The sequence below is a fragment of the Rhineura floridana genome, chromosome 7, assembly GCF_030035675.1.
Source record: "Rhineura floridana isolate rRhiFlo1 chromosome 7, rRhiFlo1.hap2, whole genome shotgun sequence".
In the NCBI taxonomy this organism is placed as follows: domain Eukaryota; kingdom Metazoa; phylum Chordata; class Lepidosauria; order Squamata; family Rhineuridae; genus Rhineura; species Rhineura floridana.
This window is the reverse complement of record NC_084486.1, coordinates 35,788,344-35,804,242: the sequence shown is the minus strand read 5'-3', so window position 1 is coordinate 35,804,242 and position 15,899 is coordinate 35,788,344. Positions and strand designations below refer to the sequence as shown.

Below are 15,899 nucleotides of genomic sequence, written 5' to 3'. Positions count from 1 at the left end.
TCTCCCTGCAACTTACCCATTTCTTTTAAAAAAGCAATATATCTTTATTTCATTTGTTGATAAGATACAGCAATAGAAAACATTATCATGAAACAAGACACAAAAATACACCAACAGTATACAATAACATTTCGGGTCATGTACATTGCCTGCAACTTTTCCACTAAATTTTCACTAAATTCACTAATGTTGTTTTGTTTTAATGTATTTTAAGGCCTTTTCATGATGTTTTAAAGTGTTTTTAGCGTTTCTGTTTGCCGCCCTGGGCTCCTGCTGGGAGGAAGGGCGGGATATAAATCAAATAATAAATAAATAAAATAAATAAATGTACACGATTTGTCTTTTGTGTGACATGACAGCAACATCTCATCCATATCTCATTTTAATTCATGTTGCATGCAGGACATTGTGTGAACATAGAAGCATGCAACAACAAAATTCTATTTTCTCAAGTACTCATACAAGAAAAAAATCTCATAAAGAATAAAATTGGTACAGCAACCACAGAAGTCACATTACACCCTATGGTTTCCAGTGTCTGATTCCTGTAGTTGGAGCTGGGAACCAATTTAAAATTGGTGCTAGGGAGAGAGATTGGATATGTTGACCTGTTGCTAAAGCAGTGGGAGGGATTACTATTATTCTTATATCTGAGCCTGTATGATGCTGTAAAAACACACATTCTGTTTCAAGACTGTGGTAAAGGGAGAGGCTTGAGGAATGGATGACAAAAAGAAGTTGCCAAGGGGAGAGGATTGGAAAATATGTAAAGATTAGGACTGGTGGTTCAATCTGTGATTGTGGATACCATGCAGACCAGACACATCTATCTAGCAATATATCTTTGTGGGCAGTAGTAGTCACAAAAAAAATCCATTGCTGTTCAGCACATATTATTTAATTTTATTTAATTTAAAGTATTTCCTCTTGGCTTTTCAGCCACAATGACTCCCAGAGTGGCCAATGTCATCAGGCTTACAATCTAAAAGACATGACACCAAAGAAAAAGGGATGGGGAGGGAAGAGGAAAACAAGGAAACTCAGGCACCAATTCTTAACATAAAACAAACATTTTTATAGGCACCAGCAGGGATAGAAACAGTTCAGGGAGAAGAGGAGCCAAAAGGAGCTGGTCTTAGCAGAGCTGATGGTGTGACCTTGCATCCCTTCTTTCCCTTTGCTGCAGCCTGATGGGATTATATATTTATATTGCTCTGCAAAAACACAGCAACAGAAAAGGGTGTGTTGAAGGTACTGATCTAAATTCTAAATTATTGCTTGCAATGAATATTGGGAGTGAGGAGGAGAGTGATTCAAAAGTGTCCAAGGAAGGAGGGGGCTAAGGTACAGTGGTTGGTACTAACTCTGATATATTGAAGCAAATAAGAATTCTTCTTAAGTAGGGTAGAGTGTTTTAAACCTAGTTCTTGATAAGTGTTCACTCTGCTACCTTCTACTGGCAAGTAGGACATCACTTTTCCATTTGAGTCAGGCTAGTTGCCAATAAAATTACATAGAGAACGGAAATAATGGGTGAGTAAGAAAGTTAGTCCAGCTATATACTGAATGACCATGGAATTGAGGCTAGTTCTATCTCTAAGTTGATTGTTTCGGTGGGGCTGCCAGGAGACCATCAGTGTTGGGACCTAGTGAGGAGAGTAGGTCACAAGTTCATGACCTGAATGATAAGAAGTAGCAGCTGTACATGGATAGGGCTGCCTTATGCTTTATTCTACATGACAATGATGACAAAGTGACAAGGCCTTACTTTGGCAGGATGTTTGTGACCACAGATTTCATTATGAATGCCTATTTGTGTCATGTGTAAATGATACAAAACTTATGTTTACTGAAATCTTTCTCCCTGAAAGTTCAGAACAATGTCTCTTGTTAAAAAAACAAACATGAAAAGCAGAAAATTTTTGGATAGTAAAAATTTTCGGTTTACTTTCCATAAACAGTCTTGTATATTTTGTTATCAACTCTGATTGGAGCCAGAAGAGGGGATGAACATTAATTTATCATCTGAAAATAGTTACCCTGAACTGTAGCTTTTCATTACAGTTCAGTAAATTCAGGGTTGTTACAGTGCTGGAATTGTAAACTACAGTTCCCAGGATTCTTGGAGGGGGGAGTGCTTTAAATTTATGGAGCTGTATTCAACTTTTACTCACAATAGACCCATTGAAATTAATGGACCTAAGTTAGTCATGGTTATTTATTTCAGTGGGTCTACTCTGAGTAAAGGTTTGTTGAATATAACCCATGGTGTCTTTGCAGCCTAGGATGTAGAACAGTTTTTTTCTTTTTATTGTTCCCTTTTTTCTATCAGAAGCCCCAGCCTCCTATGCCACATAAACTGCTGCTTTTACAAGTGAATTACTTTTAAAAAGATGGCTGGCAATGCTTTTAAAAAGGAAAACAAATTAAAAGTCCTGCTGTGTACACACAAACCCTCATGCATCTGTAAATGGATGCTTGGCCCCTAGGCTGAAAAGGGTGAAGCTGAAAGATGAGCAGACAAGCTTTTGCCAAGCCAGCACTAGAAGGTGGATTAGTTTTCTTAAAGCATGAAGACAAAGCAAATGAAAGGATGTCCTCACAATAAGGAACACTGGGTAAGTATAATAATGCCTGTGGGCAAAGTTAGGTTCTTTGCTTTACAAAATTCCCATAACAAAGGCATACCTTGCTTTAGCTGCTTCCTAAGAATTAAGGCAGGATGAAGTCACAAATAACCATATTACAATAAGCATGTACGGTAGGGATCACCATCCTTTTGGGGCCAGTGGGCATATCTGCACAAACACACATGCACTGAAACCAAGCACACTCTACTACCTTTTACAATAGATGCAAAAGAATGCTTCTTTTAAGCCTAATTTCAGAGTGGGGAAGGGAGGAATCCTGGGGCTCCAGTGAAGGCCTCTGCATGTGCATGTTTGCCTGATGGGCCACATGTTGGAGACCCCTGAGTAAGGGAGTGCATCCTGTTAAGCTTCCAGAACTTTCCATGTAGTTCACATGCATCAAACCTGCTTAATGTGGATTGTACACAGAAGATTCATAAGAATTAATGTAAAACTGTGCAAATTGGGGCAATTTTTCCCCCAAGGGTCATTTGTGGTGGTACTTGGACAGTTGGAAGTGACATACCATTAGGTGTGGCAGAGTCAGTGGTGGGAGGGGTTAGGGGTTATTTAGAGAGAGACAGACAGACAGCACATTATATAATCTCCTAAAAATGTAAATGTACTGCCTTCAAGTCGATTCTGACTTATGGCAACCCTATGAATAGGGTTTTCATGAGGCTGAGAGGCAGTGACTGGCCCAAGGTCACCCAGTGAGCTTCATGGCTATGTGGGGATTCAAACCCTGGTCTCCCAGGTCATAGTCCAACACCTTAACCACTACACCACACTGGCCCTCCATATAATCTCCTACACAGAGATTTTTCATTAAGTGTGGTGTGTACACCTTAGGAAGCTGTGACTGGCTATGGCTAATCAACCTATGGGAGGAAGGGCCATAGCTCAGTGGTAAAGCATCCTTCTTGCATGCATAAGGTCCCAGGTTCAATTCCCAGTATCTCCAGGTAGGGCTAGGAATGTTCCCTGTCTGAAATCCTGGTGAGCTGCTGCCAATGCTGAGCTAGATGGGCCAATGGTCTGACTTGATATAAGGCAGCTTCCTGTGAACTCCTGCAGCATGTGCTCCATGCAGCATAAAACCTTTGTGCTGGATCATCATACATAGCACACTTGCATATGGTAAGACTTGTGGCAACCATGCTTGTATGGAAGCAGTTTTGTGAGTTGGTCTCTCAGCAGTGCTACTTTAGGCTTAGCTTCCCCAATTTTTGCTATGGAGTGATGGCTCTAAAACTGGTTTCCTGTTAGCAGAGAGAAAGTGCCTCTCATGTGAGGATATACTGCTCTGGGGATGCATTTCTTTAATCTCTGACCATCACTACAAACCCCATGCATTTGGGGTCATTTTCTTGTTGATTTCCTGCATCTTGCATTTCCCATAATCTGAGTATCTAATGCTTTCACCTCCAGTTATCAGGATCACTCCACCTGAGGACACCTACCAGCATCAGAAAAGGGTTGAATGTGCTGACAGGCTCCCAGAGATGTCCATTTCAACAGGTGAGGCTGGCAGTGATGGACCCAACCATGACACCATGTGGAGACCCAAGTCACATAGCCATGTTACCTTCCCTGATCAGTCACATCGTTACCCATAGGGACCGCTGCCAGTCGCCCGCCCGCCCTAGAGGCGCAATTTCTTCCTGTTGCACCCCCCATCCCCCGACCACAAAGTGGCGCCTTTTCTATTCAGTTCAGTTTAAAAAAAACAACACCCTCATGCAGTCAACCAGCGAGCCCCCGCGCGACTATTTGCTCCCGCCAGCACGCAAGCGCCTCAGAAACCAGCCGCATATTTTGTCAGAAAGGGTCTTGGACAAAGCCAACAGAAGGGTCCTTGTTAGCCGGCTATTCCCTGGAGAGGGAGGGTGGGGAGAGAGCAAGCGAAGGAGTGAGGTGGTGGTGGGGTGGGGCTCGGCTCCCTCCCTTGCCTGTCTCCTTCGGCTGCAAAAAGGGGTAAGGAAAAGCCTGAGTCTGGAGGGGATGTAGTGACTTTCCTTGACACTTTGCAACTCTCCCGGCCTGAAGCAGCGTTTCTTTCCCGCGCGCCGAGCCGACTTCGCTGTGGGATCCTTTCATGCGCACGTTGCGGCACGGCTGCCGGAAGACTCTTCGGGAATCCAGCAGGGGAAAGACTGCGCCTTTTTAGGGGGCAGCCAAAGGGAGGAGGAAGAGGAGGAGGGACTCCTTTTCTCGTCTCCAAGGAGAGCCCTCACGCCTGACCTCTCGTTCCTCGCGCTTCTTCACTGCGACTCTTTAACCTAGGGAGAGTGAGGGGCGGGAAGGGGAGCTCACCCCAACCCGCCCTGCCTATCCGAGCGGGGTAGGGAGAGGATCTTTACAGCGGCTTTCCACAGGAAAAGGCGGCGCGAGGCAGAAGGAGGGGACGAAAGCCGAAGGAAAGACCCGGAGTGTACGGTCTCCAGACTGCTCTCGCTAACTCCCTTTCGGGGAAAGCTCTCAGACGCCCGCCCTTCCTCGAAAGGAGGCTGTGAGGACTCGCGTCAGGGTAAGGCGAGAAATGCGCCCGAGCGCCTATTGTAAGGCATGCGGAGCATCCCAGCCGGCTTCCGCCTCTTTCACACTCTTTTGTTTCTTGGTGGCGAGGGAGTCCTTTTGTGCTGCGATGATGGATTTCTAACTTCTCTGATGTGTCGGGAGGGAAGGAGAGAAGGAAGGAACCAACCCCGGTGCATCCTGATGCTGAAAACGCAGGGTAAGGGCTAACCTTTTAAAAAGAGAGAGAGAAAAAGACCAAAAATTCCCAAACCTCTCACAAAGTTTAGTTGGAAGAAAAAGGAGCAACGGATTTTATTTCCCTATATTTCTTAATTTGAATATACTTTATTATAGGGTTCGATCCAGCGACAGCTAAGCACTTTTAATATTCCATTGGTTTCAGTGTGAGAATTAAGCATGTGTTTAAATCTCTGACATTGAAACCCATGGGACATTAAAGTGTTTAACTTTGGATTGCGCCTGTAGATTTTTTTGGCTCAGCCTGTTGTATCGCTGAAGCAAAGATGAACCATTTATCTTGAAACACAGAAGTGACAGATGACCTGAAGTTGTTTGATATTTGCCACCTATTGTTTAAGATGCAGGATGTGGGCTTTTGAATTACACAGGGCTCTTCCTAACCAGAAAGCTCTGATGCTGGATGAAAGCTTTCAAAGAGGAAAGGTTCTGAGCATCTTGAATGCTGTGTTTAAAGACTAGTTAGTGATCCAAACATATTTCTCAAGGCCTCATCAGAAGGAGGAAGGATACAGTTCACCAGGAAGGTCTTCTGCAGTGGCCCCATTGAAATGAATGTCAGCTTTGTAAGAGTGCTCCTATGCAATCCTCATTCATTTAAATGGGGATTGTGTCAAACATTTCTAGACTAGTGGCAGTTCCGTGTAGCAATAACTCATATGTAGTTTATAATGTATGGGAAATCCATATACATTATATCACTGTGTGTACATATGGCAAAATATATATGTATTGAGGGTCACACAATTTCCTGCATGTAAGTAGCTGTCGTACAGGGAATTTGTCATATGTGAAGTGGTTCTCTCTTGCACTGTATTTCTTCTCCTGCGGGAATAACAAAGTGATAGTGACTTGAGTTCCTTTTTTTTGGCTATGTTGTCAGCAAGCTTGTGAGATAGGGTTACGATACCTGTTTTACACATGGAGAACTAAAACTATTGAGATTCAATTAAGACATTCAGAAAAGGCATGTGGTACAGTCTTCCCATGGCATTATCACTACATAATGCTAGGGTCCTTTTGGGAGTAAGGGCAAGATAAAAATGTAATAAATAATAAAGCTGGGCTATATTCAAAGCAGTGCCAGCGAAGTTCCACTGGCGCAGTGGCATCTCTGTTTCCTCTTCTCTCTCCACATTTCCCAACCCTGTGGGAGCTGATTTTGAGGCCATGGGGTGGGGGGACTACAGCGTGTGATAGGCTTTTGCCAGGTGAGGGTCTCATTTAACAATGATCTTTAATTGACTAAATAAGGAAAGACAGTCATTGCAGTGAAAAGGAAAATTCATGCTTTGGAAGCCGATAGGAACAAAGGATGGTTGGGGTGTGCCTGTATAAGCACCCCTTGTTGCATTTGTTGTCATTTCAATTCAGTTTGCTCCTCATTGTCTTAGTACTAATCTTTGCACATATTTTTGCACATTCATTTCTTGTTTGTGTGTGCTTCCACTTCTCAGGATTGTGGGCCACAGTTTGTTAAAAAAAAACTTGCATTTGCTCAATGAAAGATGGGCACTCCTGCACCTATGCCACTGATTGGGGGCAAAAAACAAGGGGGAGAGAAGCCTTGTAATGTTTCTATAAATTTGTTACAGAGCCATGATTGAGCAAAACCAGGGATGACTTAATACTTTCCTTCTAGATAGAAATTAGCATAAGAAATGTGCAAGGTGCAGTGGTGAGATTTGTCTGCACATAATCAATTCTTAAAATGTTAAGGGAAAAAGCTCTGACAAAAAAAGGAGTAGGAGTAGGCAATAAGTTTGCATGAGGCATGGAGCAAAACATTTGTCCAAACTAATTGCCAGAAGGATAGTCCCTCTTTAAAAAGGTTATAACTTTCGCAAGAAATGAGAGTAAGAAAAAGCACTAATCCTGAATAATAAAAAATAGCACTAGCTCCTTGCATCCTTTGAGGTTACAGTCCTCCCACCCTCTCCAAATGAACAAATGTAGATAATGGATTCCTTTTCCCATCACATCAGAGAAGTGCTGCAATTCATGTCGCCAGCTCAGGTACTAATTTTCTTCCAATTATGATATTAACACTTCAAAGGAAGATGCTTCAGTCATATGCAACTGCATTATACATTGGATTCATATATTTTCACCCTGATCTCAGTTAAGACATTTATGTTGGAAGTCTACCTGATTGCTATAAAACACGTTTTTGCACAGTCCACACAAATTCCTGCATTTCCACTCTAGATTCAGGAAATTATGAGCTAGCTGGTATGCAGTCCACACAAGAGGAGTAATGTGTGTGCAAAATCCCCATCACATATTTTATTTTGGAGGTGCTGCTTCCCACACTACCCAGAAGCCTCCATGAGGACATGCCATTAGTGATCGGCTTCTGAACTGAGGAAGGATGGTCGAGACAATTTGTAACCGTATCCTGCCTTAGAGTCATGAGAAAAGTCATTCTGATTTCTACACTGATATCCAATTCTGCACATCTCTTCTACTCAACTCCTCTTTGAAAATCAAATCAAATCCCATGTTCTCTTCTATTTAACTTACTGTTCATTAAGGCTGCAAGCTTATACCCTCTTACCTGGGAGTAAGCCCCACTGAACTCAGCAGGGCTTAGTTCTGAGTAGACATGTACAGGATTGCACTGTAATTCATTCCTTAGGTGCCCGACTGTGGCTTCAACACACAAGGCTTGACTATGTGAAGTGGTTTTAATTTGTGTGATTTTTTTGGGGGGGGAGTGATGGTGGTGTCTTAACAATCTGTACAAAAATTGAAGAGAGCCACCATGATGCATTGCATGGATTAGTGAATTTGGATGCAAGAGTCCTGAGGATAGACTTGAGGAAGGCCCTGTGACTGAAGTTCTCCTACTTCTAACAGATTATTGTGAAGATAAAAGTGACATGTTCTGTTATTTAGACATGATACTAGTAATAATGAATATCCGGTGGAAAGAAGAGGCCACTAATCTAGGCCTCACTGTTAGTGAAGTTCCACATGCAAGTGAAATTCATTGGCAACTTTGTATTTTTGTTTTTGAAAAGGAGACAGGATCATCCAGACAGTTTGCTACTGTTCAGAATGTGGCTGACTCTGGAAAAGGGGACTTGCTCAAAAATACCCAGCAATTACATCATCCTTCATGTCAACCTTTCTCTCTTACACAGAGGTGTGGAAAAGTTCTTGTTCCATCCTCCACAAAATCACTCAGTGGTGGTAAAATGGGCCTGGACCGGAATGTTCTGGATCTGAATGTTCCTGAAAGGCTTCTCCTTCTGGGCTGCCATAGGCAGGTTCACGTAAATTTCATCCCTGGCATTTCTCTTCTGCCTTGGACCTCAGCCACTGTGATTGGAAGCTGTGACTTCTGTTGACACAGTTGATTGCTGTAGCCAAATTCTGGGATGGAGAGACAGACACATGGGTATATTCTTCTGTGAGAGCATATAAGGACTTCTGTGGATAATTCCTGTTAGTATTCAGAAGCGTTATCCGCATAAATCCCTCATTCATCCAATGGGAGAATAGTGTGTTGTGTATATGTAAACTTGCAGTATTTCATCCTACTTTAGAGTCTCAAGGGAAAAAAGATTGGGTAATCCCTTGCTCCCTCGTGGTATCAATATTTGTTGCCTTTCCCACCTATTATTTGGGGAGATTTATGGTTACAAAAGTGGATGTTGAAAACACAATTATTTTTCCTGGTAACTTTTACAAACCTGATTTGATACTTGAACTGGAAACAGGGCAAGGTTTCCTGGAAATGTGCTATACATTCGGCCCAGATTCTGGGAATATTCATCAGCACTCACCAGGAATATGACAATGGAGTGATTTACATGAAGGAATTCTTTCTTAGCACTTCCTTGCCTCCCAAGAGCTAGCTTGGGGTGGTTGGGGAAAACTGAGCACACTAGTTGCTTTAAGGTGGTGAAATAGCAGCAAAGGCTGATTCCAAATTAGCTTGAAGGAACAGACACCCCATTCAGTGGTTCCTCTGGGCTCTTGGTATGGGAAGGGTGGGAAAAGAGGAATAATAATAAAGCATATCTCTGACCATAGATTTGGAAAAGGTTGTGGTATTGTGTTGGAAAAGGGGCCAAAAGAGAGCCAACAATGAGAATAATTGAGATGGACTAGAGGAGACAGGTTTGGCAGCAGCAGCTACTTGTTCTTGCTAGTGGAGAAGCATGCCTCCTCTTTTGACTGATTTTTTGCTACAAGAATAAAAAATCACCCCAAATTAAGGAGAAAGAGGCCCACCGCCTTCCTCTAGAAGCTGGCCCTGCTGCATTATCCTGCTCCTGGAGCCTTTCACCAGGTAAATAAATACTCACAAATAAATGCATCTTCCTCTTTTTTTCCTCCTTTGTGTCTTGTGTGTGTGCATGTACAGTTATTTTTAGACATGACAGCATTTCCTTTAGCTAATGATAGAAAACACAGCTTGAATACTATCAGAGTGTTTCTGGACTCATGACTGCAGCTCAGGTACATCCATAACAAGCTAATCCCTTTCTTATAGTTACTAAGGGATAGCAACAGTTCTTACAGTGCAGTGATTCTGAGAGTATTTTGATACTGTGAGAGTTCAATGAGGTCTCTGTTGGAATTTCCATGTATTGCTGGGCTCCATGTATTCCTGAAAAGATTCATGTGGCAGCACTAGTGGGGTGGGGAGCCTCTGTAATAAATGGGAGGTTTTCACTTTCCTCTGTCAATATAGTTGTAGGGATTAGAGAGGAACCCTCTGTGACGTCCTTCCCTGGCACCACCTGTGTCGCTGTCACTCGTGGCTACCAACAGTCAGGAACGTCGTGTTTATTTTACCCTCTCTCTGCTCTAGCAGAGATCTCAAAAGATCCCCCTGCTAGGCCACACTACCCAACACTCTGTGTATCCAATATAACCTCTAGACCAGTGGTTCTCACATTTTTTTGGTTCGCGGCACACTGTAAAACATAAAAAATTTCTGGCGCACTTCATGTACAAAATTAAAAATATATTAATATATTTTAAACTATGAATAAAAATAAATTAATAATAATATGCTTTCATAATATTCGCGGCACACCTAGCCACCTCTTGCAGCGCACCAGTGTGCCCTGGCACACCATTTGAGAATCACTGCTCTAGACTATGCCTTAGTCTCTTCCTGGTTATTTTGATACCTTGTGTCTGTGTGTATAGGTAATTCCCAACCCCCCTGAAGCCTCTTGCCTATGAAGCTCACAGCTCTGGGTTGCTATGTGGTACTGGATGTTGATACAATATCTCTTCCTTCACCGCTGCCACCATTCAATACTATTTCTTCTTCGGTTACTCTGCCTCCCCCCTGGTCTGTGCCCCCCAGCTGAGGAATCAGGGTTTAAGTAAACCAAGAAAATATTTATTGATAACACTAAGAATAACAAGATTACTTATAGATTTCATTGACAAGCATATGGTTTCATATATGTTTCTCTTATGTTCCTAATTCCTACTATTTGCCTCAGAACTCCCAATCCAATATCTCAACAGCCACCTCTTACTCTCCACATCAACCTCCCTGTCCACAACCACCCTGTCCAACCCCCACCCCGACTCAAGTCATCCTCTCATTTATATCTTCAGCCATTCAGACACACAGCCAATCATCATCCAGCATTCCACAGCCCATGTACTCCCCCTTCTCACTCACTCCACTTACCATATTTCCTATAATAAACCTGCACTTACCATATTTACATTACATTCACATACAGGAACATCACACACCCCACATTAGAACTAACTGGCTTTACACTTAGACTGCAACCCAGTGTATATTTGAAGTAAGCCCTGTTGAACTGAGAGGTATTTATTTCTGAATAAATTGAATTAGATTGTGCTGTTGTTCTTTCAGCCATACAGGAGTCTTAGGGGTACTACCTAGTCCTTCAGTCCAAGGCCTTTGTCTCTGAGATAGTAGGGCTGGGATTCGCATGTTGGTCCCAATCTGACTGCATTCTGGCAAACTCAAATGCAGTCCCGCTCCGTCTTTCTTTGTTTCCACCAAGTTTTGCTTTCTTCTGGTTTGATCAAAGGACATTTAAATAGTTAATGCTACAAAGGTTAAAGGGCATGCCTACAGAGTTCCTCTTTAACCTCTGTGTAGTATAATGCTATACTTCCAGCCTCTGGCTGGTGTGTTTAGATTATTATTATTATTTAATTAATTAATTAATTTCTATCTCACCCTTCCTCCCAGCAGGAGCCTAGGGCAGCAAACAAAGCACTAAAACACTTTAAACATCATAAAAATAAATCTTAATAATACATTAAAACAAAACAGCATTAAAAATATTTTAAAAAACAACCTTAAAAAGGGTTAAAAACATTATTAAAAAAAATATTAAACAATTCTGACACAGATGCAGACTGGGATAGGTCTCAACTTAAAAGGCTTGTTGAAAGAGGAAAGTCTTCAAAAGGCCCAAAAAGATAGCAGAGATGGCGCCTGCCTAATATTCAAAGGGAGGGAATTCCACAGGGTAGGTGCCGCCACACTAAAGGTCCGTTTCGTATATTGTGCAGAACAAACCTCCTGATAAAATGTTATCTGCAGGAGGCCCTCACCTGCAGAGTGCAGTGATCGACTGGGCATATAAGGGGTAAGACGGTCTTTCAAGTATCCTGGTCCCAAGCTGTATAGGGCTTTGTATGCCAAAACTAGAACCTTGAACTTGGCCCAGTAGCAAATGGACAGCCAGTGCAATTCTTTCAGCAGCGGGGTGACATGTTGGCGATACCCTGCCCCAGTGAGCAGTCTCACCGCTGCATTTTGCACCAGCTGCAGCTTCCAGACCAACCTCAAGGGCAGCCCCCCATATAGCTCATTACAGTAATCCAGCCTAGAGGTTACCAGTGCATGGACAACAGTGGTCAGACTATCCCGGTCCAGAAACGACCGCAGCTAGGATTCAGACTCAGTTTATTGGCCCTCATCCAGCCCACCACCGAGTCCAGGCAACGGTCCAGGGCTTGCATGGCCTGTCCCGATTCAGATGTTACAGAGAAACAGAGCTGGGTATCATCAGCATACTGCTGACACCTCGCCCCAAAGCTCCTGATGACTGCTCCCAAGAGCTTCATATAGATGTTAGACAGCATGGGGGACAAGATGGTACCCTGCGGCACCCCACAGCACAACTGCCAGGGGGCCAAAAGACAGTCACCCAATGCTATTCTCTCAGAATGACCCTGGAGATAGGATCGGAACCACTGTAAAACAGTGCCTCCAATACCCATCTCACCAAGTTGGCCCAGAAGGATACCATGGTCAATGGTATCAAAAGCCGCTGAGAGATCAAGTAAGAACAACAGGGTCACACTCCCCCTGTCCTTCTCCCGATAAAGGTTATCCATCAGGGCGACCAAGGCCGATTGAGCCCCATAACCAGGCCTGAACCCAGACTGGGATGGGTTAAGATAATCTGTTTCATCCAAGAGTACTTGCAGTTGCTGTGCCACAACCCTCTCAATTACCTTCCCTAAAAAGGGGGTATTTGCAACCGGTCGGTAGTTGTCACAAACCAATGGGTCCAGGGTGGGATTGAGAAGGCAGCAAGATTTTTTAGCATGTGTTTTTAAATCAGTTTTTTTTAAGTGTTTTTAAATTTGTATTTAATGTTTTTGATTGTTGTAAACTGCCCAGAGAGCTTCGGCTATGGGGCGGTATACAAATGTAATAAATAATAATAAATAATAATAAAAAGAGTGTCAAGTTGAAAGGAACATGGTTCACCCCCTCCCTTTCCTCATAACAACCAAGTAGCAATCTGTGGACACATTTTACAGTAGAGGCCAGAAGGAATTTGTTTTATAAAAATAATCTTTAAAAAAGGAAAACACAATACAGTGTGTGAAACTGGAATATCTGACCTGGAAAAACAGTTTATTGAGACGCAGATGTAGACTTGTGGTTTAGAACATGCCCTGAAGGCACAGCAGGCAAAATGTGAACAGAGCAGCCAACATTGTCTTTTGCTGGAAGCAGGGGGGAAGCAGCAGCAGCAGCAGCGAGAGGCACCTTTAATTACAGGAACTCTTCAGGCAGAACCCTCCTGCTCTCAGGCTAACTCATGGCTTAGCAATACATTTCCCAGCCATTCCTGGTGGTCTGCAGAGTACAGCATGTAGACATCATGTTTTTTCACTTAACACTACCTCCAGCCTGAGGTCTGGTGTATAATCTCTAAGGGTGCCATTTAGATATACATAGCTTGAGTGATGAGCCCACAGGGAATCTGCACTTATCCCTTTTTTTGGCTAGACATATAACCTTCCTCAGAGACTCATAGTAGGAGCAACCACTTCTTCCTGTTTCCAGGAGAAACCCAGCTGTGCAAAGTACTGATTGGCTGGTCTTTATGTGACAGTTACAAAACCATCCTACCCAACCCACCATGGACTGCATTTCATTTTTTTTTAAAAAAGTGTGTGTACTTTTTTAAAGGTTCTGAATAAAACTTTAGTTGGATGAATATGTCAGTACTTTGGGGAGGGGGCAAGCCAAAAGCTTGCCTGAAGAACAGAGGATAGAGTGAAAAAAGAGAGGTTTGGGAGCTAGGTATTTATGTCATTAGGGGAATGAAGCTAGGGGAAACAGGGTTTAAGGTTGGGTCAACCCCCCCTTCACTGCACCATTCACAGCTGGCAAGATGGGGGTGAGTTTCAGGGGGGAAGCTTCACTGAGCATGGACCACTTCTCCCAGCAGCCACAATTTCTTTTCCCACAGCTCTGTAGAATAACACTGTGTGCTGATGTAGAATTGCTGTAATGGGGGTCTTGTAGGAAAAAAATTATATCCCCTCAAGACTATCTAGGAGGCATCAGATGCCCCCATAACAGTGAAGATATGTGATGATGTATGTTTTGTAAAATGGAGTCCTCCACATCCAGTGAGTTTTGTCTCCCATGCTGAATTTTACAAGGGATTTTAGGAGATGGTCTATGAGGAAAATAAACAAGCATGACCCTGATCTTCCTTGAACTTTAGAGACAGTGAAAAGAACATGTCAGAGCAGAGCTATGAATTTAACAATTGTAGAACATCTGTTGTTTTTCTCCCTTAATTTTTTTCAGTTTCTGAATGTGTAACAGAGGTGAGGGAATTACTATTTTGTCTTTCCCTTCTTCTGATTAGAACAGGTTCTGTGTACCACACTTATAGGGTTTCATCTCTGTGGGACAGTGGTGGTACAGGAAGCTGATGTGAGGTCACTGCTTTTCCAAGGAAGGGATACTGCATTCTCCAGCCCTACTGAGTGTGGCTGCCTGCATCCCAGCTGATCTAGGAGAACATACCCTTGGCTCCAGGTAGCCCTTGCACAGTCTAGGCCCAAACATACTTCTTGCCTCTTTCCACCTTCCTGGTGATCATTCTCATCATGCCTCCCATATGTGCTTGTGGATAGCATCCCAAATCCAAGTACTCCGATGAGTCACCAGTAGTTTCAAGTACATATTGTATATGAATAGATTTCTTATTCTAAGGTAGTTTTGGTTTGTGAAAGAGAAACAACCCCCTCTCCTGAGCCCCCAGACTCACACTGGTGGATGCATGCAGTTTTAGAAAATATATTTGTGAGCATCATTTTGAGGCAAGTGGTAGTTTGTTTTCATTTTAAAAAGCGTTGGCATTAAGCCTCTCCTTTACTGTCCCTGCAGGGTTATGATGACTTTTCCTTTAGACTGTTGTTGGAGGAAAGAAGAGCTTATCAGGCAGGGAAACACTAATCTCTTTTTGCTTTTTAATTATATTTTCTTGCTATGTCTCTGTGTAGTCTAGTTGATCCTTAATGTTACCAGGCAAGGATTTCCACCAGAGCTTTCTGTTGAAATGGGCTTGTAACATTGACAATGCAATCCTGCTTAAAAGTAAGTTCAGTTCATTTCAGTTTGAGGCTGCAGTCCTATACACACTAACCTGGAACTAAGCCTCACTGAAAACAGTGGAACTTACTTCTGAGTAAACATGTATACAAACATGTACAGAAGGCATGGAGAAACTTTGGTCTTTCAGGTGTTGCTGGGCTGCAAAATCAAAATCCCTGATTATTGGCCATGCTGGCTGAGGCTTATGGGAGTTGCGGTTCAGCAACATGAATGTGAAAATGAACTAGAAATTGTTCAAAGTAAAATCAATTAAATTCACCTGTCGTTTACCTGGCAATTACAGGAACTACTTTCAGATTAGTTCAGAGATTTTTGAACTATTTCAATAAACTTTGTTCAACTTAACTGTTCATTCCAAACACTGGGTGGAACAGAATAATCTACACAACCCAGTACTATCTGCCATACTGTGAAGTACCACCAGTGGTACTTCTACCAGTGGTTGAAAAGAACTGCTTTAATATTCAATCTAGAGAAGTCCAATGTTCATCTGTAGCATACATGTTCCCAGGTGTTGGGAAGTTGTCTTGATTGATGGGCTAAATAATTCACACTTGGTACTGGTTCATCTCTCAATGACTGTAACGTAAAAT

General features: G+C 42.7%; 1 protein-coding gene across 4 annotated transcripts in view; it reads left to right on the top strand.

Annotated features, from left to right (window-relative positions):
* Positions 1-4,609: 4,609 nt before the first annotated feature.
* Positions 4,610-15,899, top strand: part of CHST3 (carbohydrate sulfotransferase 3) — a 49,274-nt gene continuing 37,984 nt past the window's right edge. For 2 of the 4 annotated variants that reach the window (XM_061635212.1, XM_061635210.1), the window contains exon 1: positions 4,610-5,160. The gene's annotated coding sequence lies outside the window, so the exon portion shown is untranslated. Of the gene's footprint in view, positions 5,368-15,899 lie in introns of all 4 variants that reach the window. The other 2 variants (XM_061635209.1, XM_061635214.1) reach the window with 2 other exon arrangements.